At 34.3% G+C, this 26,890-nt stretch overlaps 1 protein-coding gene across 1 annotated transcript in view; it reads right to left on the reverse strand.

Annotated features, from left to right (window-relative positions):
* The window catches only part of LOC126879742 (endoglucanase-like), a 178,049-nt gene extending 156,201 nt beyond the window's left edge, over positions 1-21,848 (reverse strand). Inside the window, exon 1 of the mRNA XM_050642963.1 lies at positions 21,535-21,848. The gene's annotated coding sequence lies outside the window, so the exon portion shown is untranslated. The remainder of the gene's footprint in view (positions 1-21,534) is intronic.
* Positions 21,849-26,890: the final 5,042 nt, after the last annotated feature.

Below are 26,890 nucleotides of genomic sequence, written 5' to 3' on the forward strand. Positions count from 1 at the left end.
GAACTAGAAAATTTGGAAAATAAGTTGGAAAATGCTATTCAAGTAGACAGAGAAGAAGTGGAAAAAAGAATCACAGAAATAGAAAAACAAGTCACCGAAAACCGGACGCAACAAAATGTCGGAGAAAGAAGAGAAATGGTTATACATAGCACAGATGACGTGAAGATAAGGTTTGGCGGGGATGTAAGAAGATTACACCCAGTGCCGTTCATAAATAGCCTGAAAAAGAAAATACAGCACATCGGAAATTTCGAAACAGCAAAAGAAACTATCAGAAACCATCTCAAAAATGAAGCAAGCCTATGGTTCGATTGCAAAGAAGAAGAATTTGAGAGTTGGCAACAATTTGAACAAAAATTTTTGAATTATTTCTGGGGAAAAGTCCAACAATTGGAAATTAACAAGGAATTGCAAAATGGGAAATACAATGATAGGATGGGTATATCAGAAAGGACATATGCATTACAAATTTACTATAACGCAAAACATTTACAATATAATTACTCATCGGAACAATTAGTCGAACTGATTGCAAGACATTTCGAAGAAACGCTGGAAGACCATATCACATTGCAAAACTACAAAGACATAGATAGTTTATGCCAATTCCTACAAATAAGAGAATTACGTGTAAGAGAAACAAAATCAAGAAGGCCCCGAGAAACACAGGATTACAGAGATAGAAATCAAAATAGGAGGGACTATACAAGACGAGATTTTAATCCCAGAAGGGAAAACGAAAATAGAGACAACGGAAGAGGAAATTATGAACAAAGAAATAGGCAATGGAATGAGGACAGAAATCGAGAATACCAGAATAGAAACACCACACGCTCAAATCAAGAAAACAGAAATAATGGTAGACAAAATGAACAGGGATATCAAGAAAACCGAAACAGATCCGACAGACCAAGAGAAAATAGAAGAGAAGTAAATAATACCCAGACAGATGGATATGACGGAGAGAGACATTATGACGAAAATATAAACAACGATGAGCAACCGGCGTTTTTTTACGACGGCGCTCACTAAAAACCAAAAATCAAACAGGAATCTTTTGTAACCCCAAGGAGTTTATTAAATTGGCAAGAAACAACGAAAAGAAAAATGGAGTTAATTTAAAATTTGTGGATGGATTTATCAACGAGAAACCAATTAAAATTATGATAGACACTGGATCTGAAATAACATTGGTCAACAGAAAACTAATAGAAGAAGTTAACTTAACAAATTTAATTTACAAAATACCTAGGGTAAATTTAGTGGGCGCAAACAAACGGACATTGGCAACTATAAATGAAGGCATACGAGTAATGGTACGACTGGGTAAGAAGATGTATGCACTACAATGTGTAATAATGCCAAACATGTCACATGACATGATAGTAGGAGTTGACGAATTGGCAGAAAAACATGTAGTGATAGATTTTAAAAATAATACGATGAATCTAACAGAAGAAAAAGAAGAAGAACAGGACAAGGAACAGGAGAAACAAAATACGGACGAATCAGGTAAAGAACAAACAGTGGAAATGAATTTGGCAACGAAGCAAGGACAAAGAAGAAAAGGGAGAAAAAGTCAGAAAAAGACAAAAGAAAATGAAACCTGTGGCTCCTCAAAAGAAGAGTTGAGCCCAGAAGAAGAAAATTTGAGAGTATCAGAAACAAAGGAAACCTGGGATTCCTCAAAAGAAGAGACGAGCTCAGGAGAAGAAGAAATAAAGCAAAAAAATGAAAGCGAAAAAGATATGATCGAAACAGTGGCATTTGAAGAGGAGGCATATGAAAACGAGGATGCAGAATACACGATAAAAGTATGTGAAAAATCTGAGGAAAAAGACAGAAGATTAATATGGGAAAAAGGGAAAGACAACATAATAGCCGACACTCTAACACAGGATGAGGACACTGAAAATAAGGAAACAATTACTCTACAGGTGGGACTAATTAGAGTAATACAAGAAGAAGGGGTATAAGACGTAGATTAAAGTAAGGAAATATACAGGGAGTTGGTTTTGCCTCGAGAAAATTTATTTAAAAATGCAGATAAATTTTATCGAATACAAGGCGGGGATTTGTTATATTTCTATTTGATATGAAAATTAAATTTTGATAATTATAAACAAAATTCACTTTAATATAAAATATTTTTAATTTTCTCAACCTCGGGCATATAAATTTAGAACAACCTGTATACAACAAATTGTTATATTTAATTTTAAGAAGTGATTAGAATAAGCGTACGAAACTCGGAACAATGTGCTTAGATAAACAAAGTGAATGACGCGTACCATTATCGTTTTTCTCGGAAGGTCGATCATTAGCCTATGCTAAATAAAATTCAGTGAAATAGATGATAGTTCATTATCGTTTTTCGCGGAAGGTTTCGATCATTAGCCTATGCTAAATAAGACTCATTTGAAAGAGAGAATAGGTCATTAAAATTTGTAAATAGTTAGAAAGTATTTTAGAATGGGAATTAAATATTTTCTTTTGAAATCCATTAAGCATATTTAGAAAGATTAAAAATTGGTTTTGAGGAATATTACGAATGAGAGTTGGTGGTGGAAGATTGATTTGTGAATCTGGAAGGGATATTTAGAAAGTAGGGGAATGGATGAGAAAGTGAGATCAGAATGTTTTGAGCTGTCGAGAAGAGAAGTCGAGTAGTAGACGGTAGTGTACGGAGAATGAGAAAGCCGATGTAGTTCCGTGAGTGTGGAGTATCTATCGTGGAACGAGAGGTAGGCCAGGTCGAGAGTAAAATAACCTCCTTGAGCCAAGAGTGTCCCGGTAGCTGATAGCAGTTTCGAGAAAGGTAGAACACAGCATCACGACAGACGCGGAACGAGAGCTATACGAGCTAGTTTTTCAAAGGAGAACATTACTGGAAGCCAGGACGAGGTTTGATCGCAGCCAAGGATAGCAGGAAACGGGTCTTGTGTGAGGACATTTTCAGTTCACCAGGAAAAGGTCAGTCTCATTTGTTTGGACATGAATGTATGGGTTTTTCGTATTAAATTCCACATAAAAAATTGAATAACATAATCAATAATATCAGAAAAGCTTCATCAAACTTAAATAGAGTTGTTCCTAATAACTCCTAATAGTTAAATGTTAATAAAAACTTTCAATTGAAAACTAAAAGGAAATAAGATTCCCATTTGTAAATGTTATGTTTAAGAATAATAAGAAATAGCAAATATTAAGCATTGATTGCCTTTTAAATAAAATAAAAAATATTTTGATTATAATTGTAACCCATATGTGTATTTTTTTTACTCTTTTCTTTTCTATCCCGATTAGGAACCATTAAGAAATATTTAGAAGCCACGAAAGTAAGTAATTAATTTATAATTCGCCCTGAGATTGAAAACATATTGATATGTGATCTGGTAAATTAATTAGATTATTATTAATGCATTGATTAAATTAAATGACATATAAAAATATTATCTCATATCAATAATCAAGATCACATCAATATATATATATATATATATATATATATATATATATATATATATATTGGACCCATATACATTAGCATTAGACGATGCTTCCTTGACCAACTTTACAAACACCGCTCGTCAACTTGCGTGTTGCAGGGATAGTTTTGTGCATTCCAGTCTGGCATGTCGCCCGATGTAATGCAAGAAGTTATATCTTCATTTGAAACTCTTCGAGGAAGTGGTGGAGGAGATAGTTTCGCAACATTCCAGTCTATTATTTTAGTTTAGTCCTGTGCTTCAAAATTTCAAGTAGCAGGGAGAAAGGAAACACATTAGAGAACTAGGGCTAAGGAGAGTCTTAAAAGCAGGACAGACTAAAGCCAAAGGCAAAAGTATTAGACTATTTCATCCCTCCTACTTTAAATTTTCAAGCACAGGACTATACGGTTTAGAAACAGTATTACATCTGCAAAAACATATCCAAGTGCAGACGCAGCAACTAACCATAATCTGCTCTGTGCTGGATTCAAACTAAAACTAAAAAGAATAAAAGCCCCTACAACGCAGAAGAAACCTAATACTCGACTCCTAAGAAATGCCGTAATATCAGATGAGTCCGGAAATAAGATAAATCGTGAGATTAAAAAACAGTTAGAAAGATCTGAACAAGAAAATATCGGCCAAAATCTAGATATCATGAATTCCGCCATGGTCACCGTAGCAAACGAGGTTTGGAAACCAGAAAAAGACCCAATAAAGAAAAAGGATTGGATGACCGATAAAATACTAGACCTTATTCAACAAAGAAGAAATTGGAAAAACAAAGACGAGATTCGGTATAGAGAGATATATCGACAAATAAGATACGAGGTTAAACGAGCAAAAGAGGACTGGATGGAACAAAGATGTCGTGAAATGGAAGAACTACAAAGAAAACCTGACTAGTTTAATATACATAAAAAGCTTAAAGAAATTACCTACACTCAGAGAAAAAGAATTCCTCACTTTATGAGAAACTCCAAAGGTAAAATAATTCTCGACTTGGATGAAAAAAGGAAGAATGGACTAAATATATAAAAGAGCTCTTCCTGGATACGAGGCCACCACTTAACACCACAAAGTATACGAATACTGGTCCTAGTATTTTAAAAGCGGAAGTGGAGAAAGCCATCAAACAGAGCAAAAATGGGAAATCTCCAGGTCCTGTCCAAATACCATCAGACTAGCTCAAACTTCTGGATGACGACAATGTCTCACAACTAACAAACATTTATAACCATATATACGAGACTGGTATGATGCCACAGATATGGTTAGAGTCTACATTTATTCCACTCCCAAAAAAAGCCTAATACATCATCATGTAAAGACTTTAGACTAATTAGTCTCATGAGCCACTCTCTCAAGCTACTTCTTAAGATAATTCTTTATAGAATCAAGCAGAAATGTGAAGAGACAATGGGAAACAAACAATTCGGTTTCAGAGAAGGATTGGGAAGAAGGGAAGCTTTGTTCTCAATGTTAACATTACCTCAACGATCATGGGAAGTACAGAAACCAATTTACGTCTGCTTTATAGATTTTGAGAAGGCGTTTGATAGAGTTCAACATGATAGGTTGTTTGAATATCTAGAAATGATTGGAATAGATGATAAAGATCTGAGACTTTTACAATATCTATATAGGAATCAAGAAGCTTCTATTCTGGTAGACGGCAAAGAAACAGACAAAATTTGCATTCAAAGAGGTGTCAGACAGGGTTGTGTGTTATCCCCAACTTTGTTTAACGTATACTCAGAAATAATTTTTAATGAAGCCTTGGAAGGACAATGTGGAGTTCGAATCGGGGGAGAAACTATTAACAACATCAGATATGCAGACGACACCGCGATCATGGCTGAAAATATCGAAGATCTTCAATTCCTTATAGATCGAGTCACTAGAGAATGCTCCAATAACGGACTTAACATAAATGCAACAAAGACAAAGTTACTTGTGGTTAGTAAACAAGACGTCGGCCCTATGCAACTAATTGTCAATGATGAATCAGTAACAAAAGTTAACCATTTTAAATACCTAGGATGTTGGATAAACGAGACACTAAATCCGGATGAAGAAATTAAAACTCGTATAGAAATTGCAAGAGGAGCATTTATGAAACTTAGATCTATTCTGCGCAACTCTCAGCTGAACATACAACTAAGAATCAAGTTCCTAAAATGTTATGTGTCTCCTATATTACTATATGGATGTGAAACCTGGATCATGAAGGTTAACATGATGAACAAATTAGAAGCCTTTGAGATGTGGTCGTATCGTAGAACGCTCAGAATATCTTGGGTTCAACGCATTTCAAACAGAGAAGTCTTAAACAGAGTAGGTCAAGGCGAAGATGACTTAATGAAGATGATAAAAAAGAGAAAACTTGAATATCTGGGGCATATTATGAGAGGTAGCAGATACAGGATTCTGCAGTTAATACTCAATGGAAAGATCGACGGAAAAAGAAGAATTGGTCGAAAGAAATATTCATGGCTCCGAAACCTTCGTCAATGGACTGGCTTATCAGCAGATCAATTGTTACATGCCGCACAAGATCGAGAACGATATCGGCAAATTGTTATGGAAGCTACCCACGCCTAAAAATTTGGTCACGGTACTTAAAGAAGAAGGAGAAGGGACTATACTGAAATAATAGTCTGGAATGTTACAAAACTATCTTCTCCACCAGTTCTTCGAAGAGTTTCAAATAAAGATATAACTTCTTGCACTACATCGGGGACATGCCAGACTGGAATGTACAAAACTATCCCTGTCACACGCAAGCTGACGAGAGGTGACTAAAGTTGGCCATGGAAGCACCGTCTAAATCTAATGTATGTGGGTTCCAATCAAGAGATGGATTCATCAGGACAACACTTAAATCAAGGTCCATGCTGCCAGATTTTACCAAGAAATTAAAATACAAAGTTGGTGTTTAAGAGCTGGACACAAACAGATGAAAAAGAAATGTACATAATATGTAAATAATGTAAAAAAACACACACTCATTGGTTGGTTGGAGAAAAGGGTGCGTGTGGAGCTAGAAGTACAACCACCCACTCGTTTTTAGTTCTGAGCTGTTTAAATATTGTCATAGAATATCTAAACAAGCGAAAAGCTCCACAATGTAACAGAAAAATGAGATAACTAAACTTTTTAATTTATCAAAATCATTAAAAATTTCAAATTTTTATAGATTTTAATAATTGACCTTGCGGCATCGGAAGTTATTCGTTAAATGCGTAAACGTAAAACTATTTTTTTATTACTCAACCATGCACACTGTAAATAAATTTTACTATAGCGATAAATAAAACATACGCGAAGGATAAATAAAAATTTTTGAAAAAAAGGTAAAATATCATTTTTTTTTTCATAATGTTTAGGCCCGTTGCGGGATCGGAAGAAAGTCCGATTTGAATAATTCTTTTTTGTTTTTCTTGTAATTACCAATCGCAACTTTTTCGCACTATAGCGACACGGAATTATCAACTTGACTTTTTTCGCACCACCCTAGTGTGCAGAAAGGTTGTACAAGAATTCATCTGTACTCAGTAGATATATCTTAAAAACACCCTGTAATTATCTACGATAATTACTTTCAGTTATTTATGTCATCATAACAATATTACAACCTTCATTCGATTATATAAATATTGTTATCCTAGATCACGATTCAACTAATAATTGCAGAGTCAATTATAAACACTTTTCATGGTCGATGCTGAATAGGCATTTCTAAATATATAAACAGCAAAACTATAACAAGGGAATTCAATATTATTATATCAGACATTCGTCATTCTATTTTGGTGATCAGACGTAATATTTCCACATTAAAGATATTGTCTCTTTCTACACGAGATGTTCTTTGGGTGCGGTGCTACCAGCTTATGCTAATGCGAGTGTAAATAAAACAACTCAACAAGTAAAAGCGTATCAATTATTCCACCCCTCGGATAAGGGATAACCACCCTCACCGGGAGAAGATAGCCTTAGTGCCCAGGGCTGTCATATGGCGATCCAGAACCAGGGAAGAACTCAGGACTGGTGAACAGGACAGGTATGAAGAAACACGTCAATGTTCAGGCACCTAGACCACCTTAGACAACAGTGTGGTATGTAAAATGGATGGAGACATCAGGCCGACGCGGAGCTGAAAATGGAATAGTATGGAGATGGAACATCGTGGGACAATGGAAAATGGACAATGCTATGGAACGTGCAGCGAGGACTTGTGATACGAACAAAGACGTGTAAAAGTGGTAAGTCCATATTAGCTATTTTTGTGGTATTTCCTGATTAATATAAAGTATAAAGTATAAACATTATGTGCTACCTTAATTACATTAATATATGTTTCAAGTTTACCTATTTTTACTTAATTATTCTATTCTATTACCAATATTTATCAATATACAAAGATTTTTTTTTACCCTCATATTAAGTTATTATAGGACGCAATGATACAATTTTATATGATTTTTTTACATATTTATCAACGTATACTTTATCCTTGCTGACTTTTATTCATTTATTATTTGACTACTGATTTTTAGTACATTTTTGCAATTTTTATGATTTTAATATTTGCTAGCGTAAATATACCTATCAAAATAAATATACGATATATAACAAATATACGCTATATGCATAATACATTTAAATTATTATTCTAACTACTTATTTACAAGGGTTAATATAACGTTATTTATTTTTGAATTTTTTTATTACTACTGCAATTTTTACATATTTTTACCATATATTGACATATTATTTTATCTCTATATTTTTACTATATATCTATATACTACATATCTATATACACCGTCAGACTATCGAATTTATATTTTCGCTAAGAAGTGCAGAAGCTGGAAAAAAGAAAAAAAATTATGTATAAATGAGTAGCAACAAAGTTACTTGGGAAGATTTTGTCAAAATAGTTGAGGAAATTGCACAAGAAATAGAGAGGCAAAGCAGAAGAGTCTTAAAGAAAAAAGTTCCCAAATCTAAGGACATAAAGGAAGAAGTAACGACACAGCTAATTAAAGCTTATAACAAGTTCACGCAATTGACTAGGAAAAACTGGGAAGCACTTTCGGACAAACAAAGGGAATCGTGCAACAAATATTTTGGAAAAATCAGAGACAAAGTTATACGATCATTTCAAGCAGTAAATGTGAGAACAGTGGTTCCAAGTTCAATACATCAACCAATCGACAAGGAAGTTGAAGAGGAACAAAGCGATGAGGAAATAGAAGGAAAAAGCGACGAGGAAGGACAAGAAGAAATAATTAACGACGAAATAAAAGAGGAAAAAGGTGACATAAAACAAGATATAACAATATTAAACACGGCTTTGACAATCAATGAATTTTTGAATATCGCAAGCAAGATATTGCCCAACGAGTTCGATGGAAGCGCAGGGAAATTACAACCATTTTTAGACGCATTAGAACTACTTGGAAAATTGGCAGAAGGTCATGAAGACACAGCTGTACCGCTAATAAAAACGCGACTCACCAATAATGCTAGGAACCTAATAACCACAGAAGATACGATTCCACGGATAGCTGAAGCACTAAAGAAAGAATTAAAAGGTGATAATCCGAAGAATTTAATAGCCAAATTAGCCAAAAAAAGGCAAGGGCATAGAGATGCAGCAGTGTACGCATCTGAAGTGGAAGAGTTATCAGAACAATTAAAAGTAGCATACATAGCGGGAGGAATGCCACTTGACTTAGCAAAGAAATATACGACGGAAGCAGTAGTAACAACAATGAAACGAAACGCTAATGTAGAGAAAGCTAAGCTAATACTGGAAGCAGGCAACTTTACATCACCACAGGAAGTAGTATCTAAATTTTTGTCGATCGATACGACTGAAGAAAATGCACAAGGAAGAGTCTTAAATTATAGGACAAACTACGAGAATAGGAGAGGACAGCAGCAATACAGAAGAGGATACCATAACAAATATGACAGAGGAAGAAGAAATAACTTCGGACAACGGAACGAAGGAGAAGCAACGGACAATCAACGAAATTATTCGAACAGAGGATACAGACAATTTAACAATCAAACATACAGAGGAAACCAGAGAGGCGGACGTAACAGGAACGTAAGGTTACTAGAAATAGAGGACAGTCAAGAAGAGCAAGAAAACCAGCAGTTGGGGTTTTGAATGAACAAGAAGTTGGAAGCACACAGGCAGAAATAAAATATAACATTTACAACTTCGACCTAAACCTAACGAACTTTGTACGAATGAAAACAGGAATTCTTGAAAACACAAGCACTTTTATCATAGACACAGGAGCTGATATTTCAATACTAAAATGTTCACAAGATTTTATGAAGGAACACGTGAAACCAAACACAAAGGCGAAAATAAAAGGAGTCACTAAAGGAGAGTTGCAAACAATGGGAGAAGTTGAGACAACACGCGAAGTAAAAGGAACTCGATTTGAACACATCTTTCAATTGGTAGAACCTAACTTTCCAATTCCAACAGACGGAATCATTGGGAGAGACTTTATTTCTAACTTTCAATGTATACTAGATTACGCAAACCTTAAAATGCACATTAAAGAGGACAACGATTGTTACATTAGTACGAAAATTCTGGATAATATAGACAATGACACCATAATAATACCGCCTAGATGTGAAATTTACAGAATCGTAAAAATTTTTCAAACGTTAAAGAAAGACAGGATAGTGGAACAGCAAGAAATACAACCAGGAATATTCATAGCAAGAGCAATTATTTCAAGTAATAATCCATACATCAAAATTTTGAACACAACGTACGAAACAGTAAATGTAGACGCAAGCACAATCAGGACGTTGGATATTAAACTATTCAATATATATAGGCTAGTCAACGACAGCAAGGACAGAAAAAAAGAATTACGAGAATCACTGAAATTAGACATACCAGAATACATACGAGACAACTTAGTATCGTTATGCGAGGAATATTCAGACATATTCGCCCTAAGGCATGATATGTTAACCTGTAACAATTTCTACGAACAAAAACTAAGAGTTAAAGACCAAACTCCGGTATATATCAAGAATTATAGGACACCTCATGCGCAAACAGAGGAATTAAATCGACAAGTACAAAACCTAAGAGACCAAGGAATCATAGAACCATCTACATCCGAGTACAACAGCCCAGTAGTACTGGTACCGAAAAAAGCTATAGATGGAGGAAAAGCATGGAGATTATGCATAGATTTTAGACAACTGAACAAGAAGATAGTTACAGACAAATTTCCATTACCAAGAATAGATTCGATATTAGATCAACTAGGAAGAGCAAAATGGTTTTCAGTTATAGACTTAATGTCAGGCTTTCACCAGATACCATTAGAAAAATCATCGAGAAAATACACATCGTTCAGCACAGAAAATGGAGCATTTCAATTTACCAGATTACCTTTTGGATTAAATGTAAGCCCAAATAGCTTTTCAAGAATGATGTCAATAGCATTTTCAGGATTAACACCAGACAAAGCATTTCTTTACATGGACGATATCGTAGTAATTGGAATATCCGAAAAACATCACTTAGACAACCTGAAAAAGACATTTGAGACATGTCGAAAATTCAATTTGAAACTTAACCCAGGAAAATGTCAATTCTTTAGAAGGGAAGTAACATATTTAGGACATGATCTTTCTCAAGAGGGAGTATCACCAGACAAAGCGAAGTATGCAGTAATTGAACAATATCCGACACCTAAGACAGCGGAAGAAACAAAGAGATTTGTAGCATTTTGCAACTATTACAGACGTATTATTAAAAATTTTGCGGAAATATGCAGACCACTCAACAAATTATCGAGGAAAGGAGTAGAATTTTCGTGGACCGAGGAGTGTGAAAAAGCATTCAAAAAGCTTAAAGCATCTCTGACGAAACCACCAATTTTAAAATATCCCGATTTCAACAAACAGTTTATCTTAACAACAGACGCATCTAATGAGAGTTGTTCAGCAATCCTAAGTCAAGATTATAACGAAATTGACCTACCTATAGCATATGCATCAAGAAGTTTTAGTAAAGGAGAATGTAATAAACCTATAATCGTTAAGGAATTACTAGCGATTCATTGGGGAATTAATTATTTTAAATGTTATCTATATGGAGCACCAACATTCAACGTAAAAACAGACCATAAACCTTTGACACACCTATTTGCAATGAAAGAACCAACCTCAAAACTCACGAGGATCAGATTAGACCTAGAAGAATATGACTTCGAAATAGAGTATATAACAGGGAAAAGTAACTACGCAGACAGCCTTTCAAGAATAACATTGCATCAACTAAAAAACCTATACATAGACAACGCCCATATACTAGCTATAACAAGAGCTCAAGCAAAAGAAAAGGAGAAAGAAGCAAGACAAACAAAGGCTGAAAGTGAACTCGCACTACAGCCAGAAGCCACCAAACAGACAGTAAGGAAGGTACTAAATAATTTAGAGGCGCATAGACTACCAATTTTGTCCTTTGGAGCAAAACTAATCTCACCAAGACTGAGCATTAGGGCCAAAAACAAAATAAAATGCAGCAAAAGCATAGCCACAGGATTGAATCGTTTCGATTTAAACCAAGCGTTGGTACAGCTTGATAAGCTGGCGGTAGAGAATGCAGTACGTAAAGTAAAAATATACGTAAATGATATTATTTTTAAAATGTGCACAATTGGTGAATTTATTAAAGAAGGAAATAAAAAATTGAAGAATATAGAAATATACATATGTGAAGTACCAGAAACAATAAAAGATGACAAAGAAAAACACAGATTAATAGAAGAATACAATAATCACCCGATGTTCGGAGGACACTTAAAGAAAAATAGACTAATAAAGAAGCTAAAAGCAAGATTTAGATGGAAAAATTTAGAAAAAGACGTAAGAAAATACGTTAAACAATGCCATGAATGTCACATTAACAAACCGAATAGAACACTTGTCAAAGAAGACGTGATATCGGACACTTCTTCGAAACCACAGGACACAGCGTACATAGACACGATAGGTCACCTCACTAGAAGCAATGAAGACAAAAAAGAGCGGCAAGAAGAAAAGAATAAGCTCAAAGCAACACCACAACACTTTAAAAGAGGAGACCTAGTCCTTGTAAAAAGGGAAGAGAATGGTAAGTTTGATAGTCTTTATGTAGGTCCTTTCACGATAACAGAAGTAAATAACGTTAATTGTAAAATCAGAATAGAAAACAATAAAATCAAGGAAATACATAAGAATAGATTATATGCTTACAATCCGAAAACAGAGTGAGTGACAAGTGTTACGAAACAATGTTGTTAAACGAACATTTTATATTATTTATGTATTTGCGTAGGCTTAGGAAGTTTGTATATAAAATAAATTTTTTGTATTGATTACAACACAGTATGGGTTGGTAGAACGACTTGCAAATTTCCCTCCCCGTAGTCGGAAAATTCCTAAAAAGGGAAGGTGTACAAGAATTCATCTGTACTCAGTAGATATATCTTAAAACCACCCTGTAATTACCTACGATAATTACTTTCAGTTATTTATGTCATCATAACAATATTACAACCTTCATTCGATTATATAAATATTGTTATCCTAGATCACGATTCAACTAATAATTGCAGAGTCAATTATAAACACTTTTCATGGTCGATGCTGAATAGGCATTTCTAAATATATAAACAGCAAAACTATAACAAGGGAATTCAATATTATTATATCAGACATTCGTCATTCTATTTTGGTGATCAGACGTAATATTTCCACATTAAAGATAGTGTCTCTTTCTACACGAGATATTCTTTGGGTGCGGTGCTACCAGCTTATGCTAATGCGAGTGTAAATAAAACAACTCAACAAGTAAAAGCGTATCAATTATTCCACCCCTCGGATAAGGGATAACCACCCTCACCGGGAGAAGATAGCCTTAGTGCCCAGGGCTGTCATAAGGTGCTGGAGGTATTTTTATCCAAGCGTGGATACAGCTATTTACTACTAAGTATTTTCCAATTTTTTCATGACCAATCATTTGTACAATTTGAGTTTCACGCAAAACCTTAACATTTGAGTGCGATTAAAATTAGTTCTGAGACGGACTCTGCTTTTTCAAATAGATCTGTGACAATAAACATAAGAGACATGACTCAAAAGGTGGTGTTGACCAACGAACAATTTCAAAAGCTTTTGTCAAAATTGTCGGTACAAAGTGCTCCCGTTTCGCCGTCGTCCCAAAGTGGCAACTTGTCGGAATGTCATTCGCGCTTTGATAGACACAAAGACACCGACGTAGATGCCTTCATTAGCGCTGTAGAAATCTATAAAAACTGCGCATTAGTGTCTGACGAAAATGCTTTTCGGGGAATCGCAATGCTTTTTGATAATTTCGCGGCGAAATGGTATGAAGGAGTCAAATATACTATTAAGACATGAAAGGAACTTGTTAGTTTGCTGAGAGTTACGTTCGGTCCGAAAAAACCTGCATATCGTGTGTACCGCGAGTTATTCGCCGAGGAGCAAGACGAAACAATGACAGTGGACGTCTTTGTTTGCCGTTGTAGGTGTAGGGCTGTTCTTGCGCAACTAGAACCAGGCAGCCTTACACAAAAAAATCCAGTTAGATATGGTGTATGGGTTACTACATAAAGGGATTAGACAAGATTTCTAGATATTTCGTTTCCACTTTTACGGAGCTGCTTACAGCAGCACGAAAAGTTGAAGATGTATTCGGAGACCTTGTTCTAATAAGAACGAAGCCACCCATAATCGAGAATCGTACGAAAAACGGCCGCGATGTAGCAATTGTGGTGCTCCCGGTCATTCTGAGGATGAGTGTCGAAAATAAGGTGATCGACAATCCACCGATCGAATTACGACTTCGAAAAAAATTGCTAGTTCTTCGCGTACGGACAGTGCTATTGTCTAAGCAGTTACTTCGAATTCGCCGCTCAATAGCCTAAACACCCCGTTAACTTGTTACGGTTGTGATAAACCGGGATTTATTAGGGCTATCTGCCCAGAGTGTAGTCATACGGAAGCATCCGCGATATATTTCTCTTCCGTAGATATAGCTCTAGATTATTAACGAGCTCGACCCAACGAAAGAAGATAGAAGAATACCTTCAGATTCACTACCACTTTACCGGGTGTCACCTGCCAAGAGAGAAGTGCTTGGGACCGAGTTGGATAGACCCTTGGGGGAAGACATCGTCGAAGAATACGGAAGTGCTTTGGCCGCGCCGTTTGGATTAGTGCCGAAAAAGGATGGCGGTACAAGACTTTGCGTAGACTATCAATGTTTAAACGCCGTCACTAGTGGCTCATATCCGTTATATGACTTGCGATAGGAGTATCAGCAAGTGAAAGTCGTCGAAGTTGATCCGGGAAAAACTGCAGTGATATCGGAACGGTTACCTCCGATAATGGTAAAGGATGCTCCAACGCCTGTAGTGCCAAGGCGAAGACGAGGACGCCCCAGGAAGAAAACTGCATCTTCTGTTGGCCCCTCCTCCAACGATTTCGACGCCAAGGGGGAGACTAACTCCTTACGCTGCGCCCCTGGAGGACGCATTTAATATTTCGGTCGTCGAGACCCAACATGTTGGCTTTCAAGGGCCCTGTTCTTTGTGAAGTTACCTACGTAATATATCGTGTGTCTACTGTGTGTGGTCTACTCTGACTGTAGTTCTGTTTTAGTTAGCTTTCAGATTTTGTATCGTAAACACTAAAATACACCATTAGATCGTTTATCGTAATTTTCATTGTGATCAACCCTAAAACCTGAGTTTAATCACCTAATAACCTTTATAACATCAATTTTCATTGGTTAGAACCGGAAGTATTGCACCTTTTATAAATGTGTAGTTGTGAATTAAGTTTTTGATAATAAAATCATGAGGATAAGAATCACTTTACTTTTAAACCCTCCACTTTTGGCGCATCATGGACGGCTCATTTTTGCAGGAATAGTTTTTAATTTTTTTTGTATAAACATGATCTTTTAGGCGCTTAAACGTTGCTTTTCAAATTTTCTAATGTTTATAAACAAAGCCACGGTCATCATCATCATCATTCTCTTTGCCTTATCCCTATGCGGGGTCGGCTTCCCTAATTGCATTTCTCCACACAATTCTATCTTGGGTCATGTTAATCCCCTTTACCAACATGTCCTGCCTTATCGTCTCCCCCCAGGTCTTCTTTGGTCTTCCTCTCCTACTCCTTCCAGGAATCTGCACTTCAGCTACTCTTCGTATTGGGTGATTAACGTCACGACGTTGAACATGACCAAACCATCTTAACCTATGCTCTCTTATTTTGGCATCAATTGGTGCCACACCTAGACTTCCCCTAATATACTCATTTCTAATTTTATCCTTCTTTGTCACTCCACTCATCCATCTAAGCATTCTCATTTCGGCCACATGCATTCGTTGTTCCTCTTTCTTTTTCACTACCCAACATTCAGTTCCGTACATCATAGCCGGTCTTATGACTGTTTTATAGAATTTTCCCTTCAGCTTCATTGGAATTTTTCTGTCAAACAACACACCACTCGCTTCTTTCCACTTCATCCATCCAGCCCTAATTCTACTGCATGCATCTCCATCTATTTCTTCATTACTCTGTAATACCGATCGGAGGTACTTAAAACTATTGCTTTTCACAATCATTTCACCATCCAAAGACACCATTTTATTTGTAGTAGCTCCATCTTTAAATGAACCACCATGGAATGAAGCACCATGGAATGTTACCCTGTAGTTTCGCTGTTATCTGGTCCAAAACTAATGAGAATAAATACGAACTAAGCACAGAGCCTTGGTGGAATCGTACTTTCACATGAAATTTATCAATCTCTCCCACACCTGTCCTAACACTAGTCGTTACTCCCTCATACATATCCCTCACAATCTTTACATATTCACCAGGGACTCCTTTCTTATTGAGTGCCCACCACAGAATCTCTCGAGGAACTCTATCATATGCTTTCTCAAGATCAATGAATACCATAGGTATGAGCGTTTGTTTCTTTACTCTGCCTTATAATGAAAATTGCATCTGTTGTTGATCTACCCTGCATAAAGCCAAATTGATTCTCGGATATTTCGGTCTCTTCACGTATTCGTCTATCAATTACTCTTTCCCATATTTTCATGGTGCGGCTAAGCAGTTTTATAGCCCTGTAGTTTGTGTGCCCTGTACATTGTTGTATATCTCCCTTATTTTTGTAAACAGTTACCAGTATACTGCTTCTCCATTCGTCTGGCATTTGTCCAACTTCCATAATTCTATTAAATAGACCTGCTAGCCACTTTGTTCCTGTCTCTCCCAATGCTCTCTATACTTCCCCAGGAATATCATCTGGTCCTACCGCTTTTCCTTTCTTTATTTTTTGAAGCGCTTGAGCCACTTCCCCGTTGGTTATTTTGGTGACCATTGCTGCTACTTTCTCCGTTGACTCTACAGGCTGTCTGTCAAATTCTTCATTTAATAAGCTGTCAAAGTACTTTGTCCATCTCTTTTTGACATCCCTTGCGTGAACTAGTATTTTATTATTTTCATCTCGGATACATCTGATCTGATTAAAATCTTTTGCTTTCTTTGCTCTCTGTTTGGCTATTATATATATCGTCATCTGGTATCAAGTTGATCGTATAGGTTTGAATACGCTCCTGCTTTGGCTTTTGCTACTGCTACTTTCGCTTCCTTTTTCGCCACCATATAGTTTTGAAGATCTGTGTCGAATCTGGTTTCTTGCCACTTTTTATATGTCTCTTATCTTTCATTTTTCCTTGTACTTCGTTTGACCACCACTAAGTCTCTTTATCCTCAAACTTTTTTCCTGACGTTTTCCCAAGTATTTCAATAGCAGTCTCTCTAATACTACTGGCCATTTTTCTCCAAATTCTATTAGGGCTTCCTTTCATGTTCCAATATATTTTTCTACTATTCTTCTCCTGAATAGACCTTCTTTCTCATCTTTTAGCAGCCACCACTTGATTTTTTGTGGTCCTCTCCGATATTTTTGTTTAGTTTCGTTTTTACTTCGATGTCCAGAACAAGCAGCTTATGTTGTTGGCTTACTGTCTCACTAACTATTACCTTGCAGTCCTTGCATTCACGTATGTCTTCTTTCCTTATCATGAAGTAGTCTATTTGGGATTGATGTTGTCCACTTTTGTAGGTAATAAGTTGAGTTTCTCTCTTTTTAAAGAATGTGTTAACAATCTCCATATCCAATGCTGTTGCTAATTCAAGCATGTCATCTCTAGCTTCATTTCTAGTTCCAAAACCTAATCCCCAATGTATTGTTTCATATCCTGTCTTGGTTTGCCCCACATGTTCATTGAAATCACCTCCTATTATAACTTTCTCCTCTGCTGGAATATCACTCAGTACGTCTCCTAATTGACCATAGAAAGCTCTTCTTTCATTCTCACCCAGACCTGTTTGGGGAGCATACACACACAACATTCAATACCTCTTTATCAATTGCAAATTTCACTGACATCATTCTATCACTCGTTCTTACAACTTCTACTACGTTATCTTTCATTTCACTATCAGCAATTATACCAACTCCACTTCTAGTGTTACTACTCCCTACATACCACAATGTGTATCCTTCACCTAGTTCTTTCGCCCTTTGTCCTTTCCACCTAGTTTCTTGAATACAAGCAATTTGAACTCTTCTTCGTTTGAGCGCATCCACTAACTCCAGACTCTTACCTGTAAGACTACCAAGATTCCACAACCCTATCCTGATTTTTCTAACTTGCAATGGTGTTTTCCCTGAGATAGTCCTCACCCGGAAATCCGAACGGAGGCTCATTTTACTTCCGGCACATTTTACCTCAGCAGATGCCATCATTTCAGTATTAAGTTTTTTTTTATATCATTGGAGAAGGTCTTTTCATTATTATGGCCTGAAAAGATTTTGTTTGGATATTTTATGCCTGAATGCCTTTTCTATCAGCACCATACCCTGCCCTGCACGTTTAGCCAATACACCACCAATGCAACCCAAGTGAAGTATTACACTCCACACCCGCCTGCATTTTTCTGTATAGGTCAGGATCCCTACTGTAAGGACTGCCCTATAAGCCAATGTATTGTTGCCCGTATCCCGCCACTAGGAGGCACGTACTTTATTCGGGATACAGATACAAAGCCACGGTGAATTTTTGAAAAAAAGTGGCTAACTCGGGTTTTAAGGGTCATAGAGCATTATATTTTTGTTCTAGTTTGTATAAGAATACCAACATGTCGAATAAAAAAAATTAACTTCCTACATGTTAATGCATCTGAGTTATTTTAATTGTTTATAAGCTTTAAATAACACTACCTTTTAAAAATTATTTTACAACATTTATTATAAACCTTTTAATCAAAAAATGATCTAATTCGATAAATTGAACCCTTCTCTTTGATTTGATGTCTTCAGAATTTATGTAGACCTAATAGTTTATGCATAATAACGCCGTAGATAAAAACTTTTTGGGATAAACAATTTCACAACTATTAAGTGCAACTTCTTGAAATTTTAACAGCTGAATACTTGTGATATTGTTCCTTTACTCACGCGAAATTAAAGTTTTGTGTGTATTTTTAGAAGAGATATTAACCATTTTCAAAAAATCGACTTTTGAAGCTATTTTCCCAATAACTAAACAACAAATTAACAAAAATAACTTTTCAAACACTCATTTTAAAAAAATGTTCTATGCTTCTATAGTGAAATTATATCACCTTTCCATATAGCATACCGGTCTCCACCTTTAATATTTAAAATCAAATAGCGATCATTAATTGTTTATATATTGTTTATAAGTTAAAAAGTACGTTTATCTTTAGCATAATTTATATATTGGATTATGTTGTAACCAAATTTACCCAAAGCAGATCTTAGATACCTGAATGAACGGATATAACGAAAGAGGCCATTTATTTGCTAATTTCTCTGGTCTATATGATAACTAACACTGTGACAAGAGAATTTTATATAAAGAGAAGTAGCTGTGAATTAAATAACAAAAGTGGCTAACTTTGACCCTAATTGACCTAGGCGAAAAATAATTATTTTTTAAAAACTCGTGCAATAACACCAGCTTTTCCAGTTCCAAAGTATACAGGATATAGGCTACAGTCAGTATTAACAAAGTTATTGAAATTATTTTTACGCCAAAATACTTACAAAATATTTTTGCAATGAATAAAATTATTTTTTATTGTTTTGTATAAATAAGTACTTTGAAAACATAAGACTTCTTCTTTCATGTGGATCTCGCAGAACCGTTGTATTGTTATTATATACTGAGCAATAACATTACAAAAAAAGTTCTGTGGGATAAACAAATTGAATAAAATTTAGAAGAACCAAAGAATCATCTTAAACTTTTTTGTGCATTATAAGAACTACTTGACTCAACTTTTCGTGCAGTACTAAAGTCTTAAGTTTATTTTTAAAAAAGTTATAGTAAATTTTTGATTTTCAAAATTTTATCTTTATTTTGCAATTTACAAAGCAACAAATGATCTGACTAAAATTCAGAGATAGCCATTTTATACCTTTCTGCTAAAATATGAATACTCTAAATAATATAATTTAATTACGCTGTTTATAGCTGTAGCGATTTAAAGGAAAAAAACTGCAATTTTTAACCCTTATATGTTAACCTTCGGATGACTAAGGGGGGCGTTTTTCTTTAATAAATTCAACAGTATTTTCAATTTTTAACTCATTATTTTTTTATTTGACTTTAATATCATTCTAGATATCCTCATATTTTGAAATAAAAAAATTCCCTATATTTTACGAATAAAAAATATATTCTGAAGTTGATGCTTAGTAAAATACCGTCTATTATGTGGAATTCCAAGTAGTTTTATACTGCGCGTTATCAAAATCTATTTTTAGACTGTGGTCCTTGTTTTGTACGAATCGTGACATTCCTGTCTGCTACAGTTAGGCATTATTATTATTTCCTGGCGTGTATTATTATAGTTTCTTAGTATTTTGTGTCCATATAAGATATGGCCCGCAAATATCTTACTGAGGCTGAGTTACACGAAATTGTTACTGCTAGCGATTTTTATGATGATAAGATGAAATAGTATCAGAAAACGAGGATGTATTGTTAGATGAAGATTTAAATGCTGAAAACATTCATTCCAGGTAATTTTTGACCTGGGGTCATTTTTTACCCCCGTTGGTCATCCGTGTAACAAAAAAAGGTTGGTCATCGGAAGATTAATAACTAAGATTCTCGTCCGAACTTTGACAAGCCTTATGGTATTTATAATGTATGTATTAGATAATATAGAGTACCCAAAAAACCCATTTGTAACATGGCTGGTGAAGTGTTCCGAACTTGGTAAATTTTTGCTATATTTCCCTGGAGTATTGGTAATGCCTTCGGAACAGTGGAAGCTCTGTTTAGTTTCACCAATCTTATCCAAAAATATCGAGACCAATAAAAAGATCTTTTCGTAGCATTTATAGACTATAATAAAGCTTTCGAGAAGGTTAAACCTAGCATTCTTATGGAATGTCTAAAACGAAAAGGATTCGACAAATATAATATTAAAATATTATAATAGTGAGAAATATCTATTGGAACCAACAACTGAACCATGCTAATGGCCATTAGTTGTCGAGGCATCAAGCTAAGTAATAATAAAAAAAATCCGTGAATGTCATATTATATTTGTTGTAGATTCGAAGGCTTGGTTAAATCAATAATAATGAACATATTCCACAGCATTAAAAGTACTTGTCAATATCCTTGAAAATTAATTAAGTTGACATTATCCATCAAATATTAGTTTTATTATCCATCAAGTATTATTAATATTAGGTTTAAGATTAGGATCATAGCACGTGCTTGTGATATATATGCAGATTTTGTCTCAAAATAGTCCAGTAAATTAACGGGAAATACGGCGATACCGTGTAATTTTCAGGGTCAACTCCAAATTGCACGAAAATTTGGGTTTTGGTTCTACTTACCCTCAGTGGCGGCTCGTCAGAGGAGGCAAGGAAGGCACAGCCTCCCCATAAATTTTTTACACACTCTACACTGTTTTGTTTATCATGAATCGCGAAAACAACAAGCAGTCTCACTATTATACAACGTGTAAATTCTATACTATCACTAATTATCCAAACGTACGGAGCATTAGCATTAGAACGCATGATCGCGTCTCAGTTTTATTACATATTATTGTAGGCAGGACCCTGGGTTATCCCGAGATTCATGAACGGAGCCGAGAAGCCCAGCAGACTCCGTTGCTAATGCTCTGTGCAGCGCGGCAGGCGTTTAAGGAGACCCGGTCTCCTAACAGTGGCATCTACGGTGCCATCACACGCTGCCCGGAGATATACCAAGGGAGGCAGAGTAGCTTCTCGGCTCCGTTGCGTGGTTGCGTACGTCTCGGGACAAGGAATTTTAGGGTCCTGACTAATAATGAAAAATCTAAAAGTGAGAATTTTGTTATGAAATTTGGTATGTGGGGTTATAATAATATTTGGAACAACTTGCTCAAAAAACTTTTTCCGATATCTCTAACTCAAAGCAAAATATCGGTAATTTATCGTGTTTTTGAATTCGCAGTAGGCCGCGTTTAGAATTAAAAAAATTCAGTTGAGTATCTTAAAAAATTTGAAGCTTCATTATATATGGACGCCAAGACTTCAAATCTGTATTTATTTTGATATGCATAGGTTTCTATTTACAAATAGATGGAATTGTTAACAAATGAACGACACAAACTTTGGTATTAAACTTTTACAATTAGACTAACTATTTTTAAAATGATATGATATGAAAATTATGAATTAGGATGATATTATGAAATGTAAATAAAAAATGGTCAAAAAATGGGGCCTTAAATTACATTTTTTGGCGCATTTTTTTGCTAGTGCACATTTGTCTAGACTAGATATTTTACAGTTAAGTATAGCCTCCCCTATTGTAAAAATCACGAGCCGTCACTGCTTACCCTCCAGGTCAAAATTAAACTTGTGTCGTTTGTTACTTTTACTTGGGGGGTGACAGTCACCCCTTCCCGGGGGTGAAATAATGCGAGTTTAAAATAAGTCCGGAAATGGGTAAACTGACTAATTCTAAACAACTTTTGTTTTATAAAGTTTCTTAAGTAAGTCAACACTTTTTGAGTTATTTGCGATTGAAAAAGTTTATTTTTCGACAAAAAAACACGTTTTCAGGCGGTTTTTCACAAATAACTCAAAAACTTAGTATTTTGTCGAAAAAAATATTCTCAGCAAAAATGTAGCTTAAAAATAACCTAAAAAAGTTGTGTATTCGTGAAGTCAAAAGACTTAGTCAAAGTAAAGTTGTAGCTCCTGAAAAATACGTTCTTATTCGTCAAATTCCAAATCGAATAATTCAATGTGAAATAACTATAAAATGAAGCACATTTCGGGAAAACCCATTAAAACTTTTTTAAAGCGTATAAAAAAAATTATTTCTATTTCTTAAAAAAAATTATATCATCAAAACTAAGCGAGGTACGCTCAAAAAAATTTGGCCTCTTTTTTTGGTAAAAAAAAATCGTGTAAATCTTCCCTTATTTAGCACCGCAAATGAAATTAATCATTACCGCTTTACAAACAATTTACTTTACTTGTAAATTTTTTATATGATCTGTAAGTTTCACCGGTTTAAAGTGCTTATTTTTGAAAGGGTTATAGTCGAAAGGCCTTAAACAAGTCAATCATCACGAGTGTATGCAAATTTTGACCAACCATATCTTAACCAATTTTTGTCTTACAGAAAAACAAAATGAAACTACATATCATATTTATAAATAGGAGAGTCAAAATAGAACGAAAACATGCATTGTTTGGGAATAAAACTTTTTTATTAGTTTATATACATGTTGAAGTAAAAAGTTCTACTCAAATAATTTTCCTGCTAATTGTTTATAAATTGTTTAAACAATAACAATTATTGTTTTGTACAAATAATTTTAAAAATATCGTTGAATTCATCATTTTACTTTGATCAAATATGCTTCTATTTTGTTTTTGATATGCTGAATCCGAATATGGCATTACAATAAAGGCATTATGCAGAAGCTCTTATACAGTGTCTGCTAGGAACCATGTGGAAAACTTTTTTATTATTAATTTTACGAAAAAAAGTTATTATTCATAAAATGCTCTGCATAGTCTAAAATCTAAAACTCAACCATCTGATATCAAATTTTATCAATTTCATACGAGGTAAGTCAAAAATTGTTATTATTAAAAGTTATTTGTAATTAAAAAGTATGTTTTTATATATACAAATTAGATCCTTCTAATCGAAAAGAAAAATTTCAATTGTTTCTCAAATGACGCGATAACTTTTATTACAATTATGATAACTATTATCAATTTTACGAAAAAAAGGTATTTTTCATAAAATATTCTACCTGGTCAAAAATCTAACACACAACCATCAGATATCAAACTTTTTCAATTTTATACGAGGTATGTAAAAAATATGAATTTCGCTTAACAGTTAAGTGCCCTTATAGTGCACAATATTTCAATTAGAAGAATGTAATTGAACATTGAAACTTAGTTTTTAATTACAAACAACTTTTTTTAATAACAATTTTCAAGATTGTGAAATTTAAAGGTACTTTACTTTTGAGTGAAATTCATATTTTTTGACATACCTCGTATAAAATTAATAAAATTTGATATCTCATAGTTGAATCCTGGATATTATATGGTGCAGAGTATTTTATAAAGAATAAGTTTTTTAAAATATAAAGGAAAAGATTCCTCTCATTGGCTGTATACCATAATAAAAACTTACTAATGAAGTAAAAACCTCACATGTAGGTAGGCAAAGACAAAGTCAGTTTGAGGCCAAGATGAAGACCACTTTGTAATACCGTTGCAATTTAATTTCTTGTGACATCGACTTATTGTCGACATTTTTGTAGCATAAATGGCATAATTATTATTACATTAAGGTCTTTTGACCTAAATATGTAGCTAGTTCCAACTACTTTGGATCTGAAGTTTCTACCACCTGATGATGGACTGATTGGTCCGAAAACGTTTGTGATTTTATCCATCTTGGATCATTTTTAGAAAAAATTTTTTAATAAATTATATACCACCTACCTACATGTGAGGTTTTTACTTCATTAGTAAATAAAAAATAAGTTTTTTGGTAAAACTGATAATTGTTAAAAATTTATAAATAGGTTCCAATTTAGGCAGACATACTGTATAAGAGCAGAAAAATAAATTTTTGTTGAACATTTATTCTTGTTGAAGCGTATTATTAAATGTTTTTTAGGTAAGTTTTACAGAGAAAAGTTTTGATCACTTTGTATAAACATTTTTTTAACAGGTAATTTTCGGTTTTTGTATTATATTTTTGTTATCTTTCTTAATTTTCTCAAAAAGAAATAATCTATTTAATTTTTAAAGTAAAATAATTCAGTACATTTTAAAGACTACATCCTAAGCTATACAAAAGCATCAATAAAAATGTAAGAAATCAGTTAAACTTGAGTAATATCGTCTTAAAGTGGAAGTAATTCTGAAAAACTACGAAGTTTTCAAAAATTACTTTTTTTTGAAACGCCGTATCATTTGAAATAAGTTTTTGAGATTTATTTTGAACAAAACCTCGTTTAGTAAGATGTTTGAAAGGTAAGTTGTGCATATTTGAGAGTTTTATAAGTAAATTTATATTAGTTATACATTTTATAGTAATTTTCAAACAAAATTCATGTAAGTTTCATTTTCCGCCCACACCGTACTTATGCCCATACATTTTATTTATTTCTATTATAACCATAAGATAGCTTAATTGTTCTTCTTTCATGTCCAATAGCGCTGGTTGACTTTAGTGTTATAAATAAAAAATTATAGAAGCTGCAGGTTTAATTTTAGAAAAATCTTTATGTAAGGTTTTTGTTGTAGAATTTCTTGAGTTTTTCAATGGTAAAGTTAGTTTTTCTCTAAAATTTATATTTTCGGACTTATTTTAAAAAACGTCTAATTTCGCAGTTCATTTGTTTAATAAAAAATGAAGCACCCAGTTCTGGAGTAAAACTTTTTGATAAGTTGTTTATTAAACATTTCTTAATGAAATTACAAAAAGGCATATCTTGTTTGATTTTTTCCGAAGTGAAAAGCTATAAGCACTCCCCTAAAAAGCAAAACCAACATTTTTGTACTATTTGAGATTTTTCTTATCATTAATACTTTTTAAGTTATTTTGAAAAAATTGCATTTTTCCAAATTTTTTAGAAAACTTTTTTTTATTATTATAAATGTAATAATTTTTTCCTAAAATAAACACTTCGAACCGGTCAAACTTACAGATCGTATAAACAATACACATTAGGGTGGGTCGTTTTTATACTTTTTTTTTTAATTTCAAGACGCGTGTAGTTGAAAAAGTTGCCATTGGTTAAATTATCTGATACAATTTTTTTTATTTTTTCGTCACTTTTTGAGCCCCCGCCAGCCCCCCAAAAAATAAAAAAAATTAAATCAACAAATTAATTTCCCTGTATTATGAAATAATGCAATATGGTTCTCTTATTACCTAAAGAAAATATTTTTAATTTTTAGATATATTTAGGCCCCCCGCCAGCCCTTAAAGCTTGTTACGCACGGGGAGCTATACTATAGTATAATAGTTTATTATATCCCATCGTTCTTATAGTAATGAGTGAGGCTGCATACATGGAACTAATGCTTCCGTGTGTGCAGGCTCACTCATTACTATAGTCAGCGATATGATATACTGTAATATATGTACATTATACTATAGCTCCCCGTACGTGACAAGCTTTGGCTAAAAACAATCAAGTACTTTTCCACTTTGGAACAGCTCTTCGCTTATTTTGTGGTTTAAAATATACAAAATATCCTAGAACTCACCACGGGGAGGTAGCTGCCATCGAGTTTCATCCCTGCCCACCCATCCACCCAACCATATGAGCAATTTTTAATTTTCTACTTCATAGTCTGATTTGCTATTAAACTTTGGCATGTTGCTTCTAGATGCTATAGTTGTACGTATCCAACCATCCCTATTAGTTAACCCACATACGGCCAAAAATGCCTCCGTCACTAATTTGACACCTCTTTGACCAGCCTGTGTATGGCAGGATAACTTCCATAAATCTCCTTCTGGATAACTACCAGTTTTAAAAAATTCTTGAATGTCTTCATCAGCCCGATTTTTCGTCATTAGCGGCTCGGATTATCTGCACTCTTTCCAATTTATTCAATCAATCTAGTATTCCGCTTCAAAATTATTGAACTTGGGAATTTCCAATTTTATCGCAGTGTTATTCAAATTTATAATATTTTATTTCGC

This window comes from Diabrotica virgifera, chromosome 2, assembly GCF_917563875.1.
Source record: "Diabrotica virgifera virgifera chromosome 2, PGI_DIABVI_V3a".
NCBI classification, from domain to species: Eukaryota; Metazoa; Arthropoda; class Insecta; order Coleoptera; family Chrysomelidae; genus Diabrotica; species Diabrotica virgifera.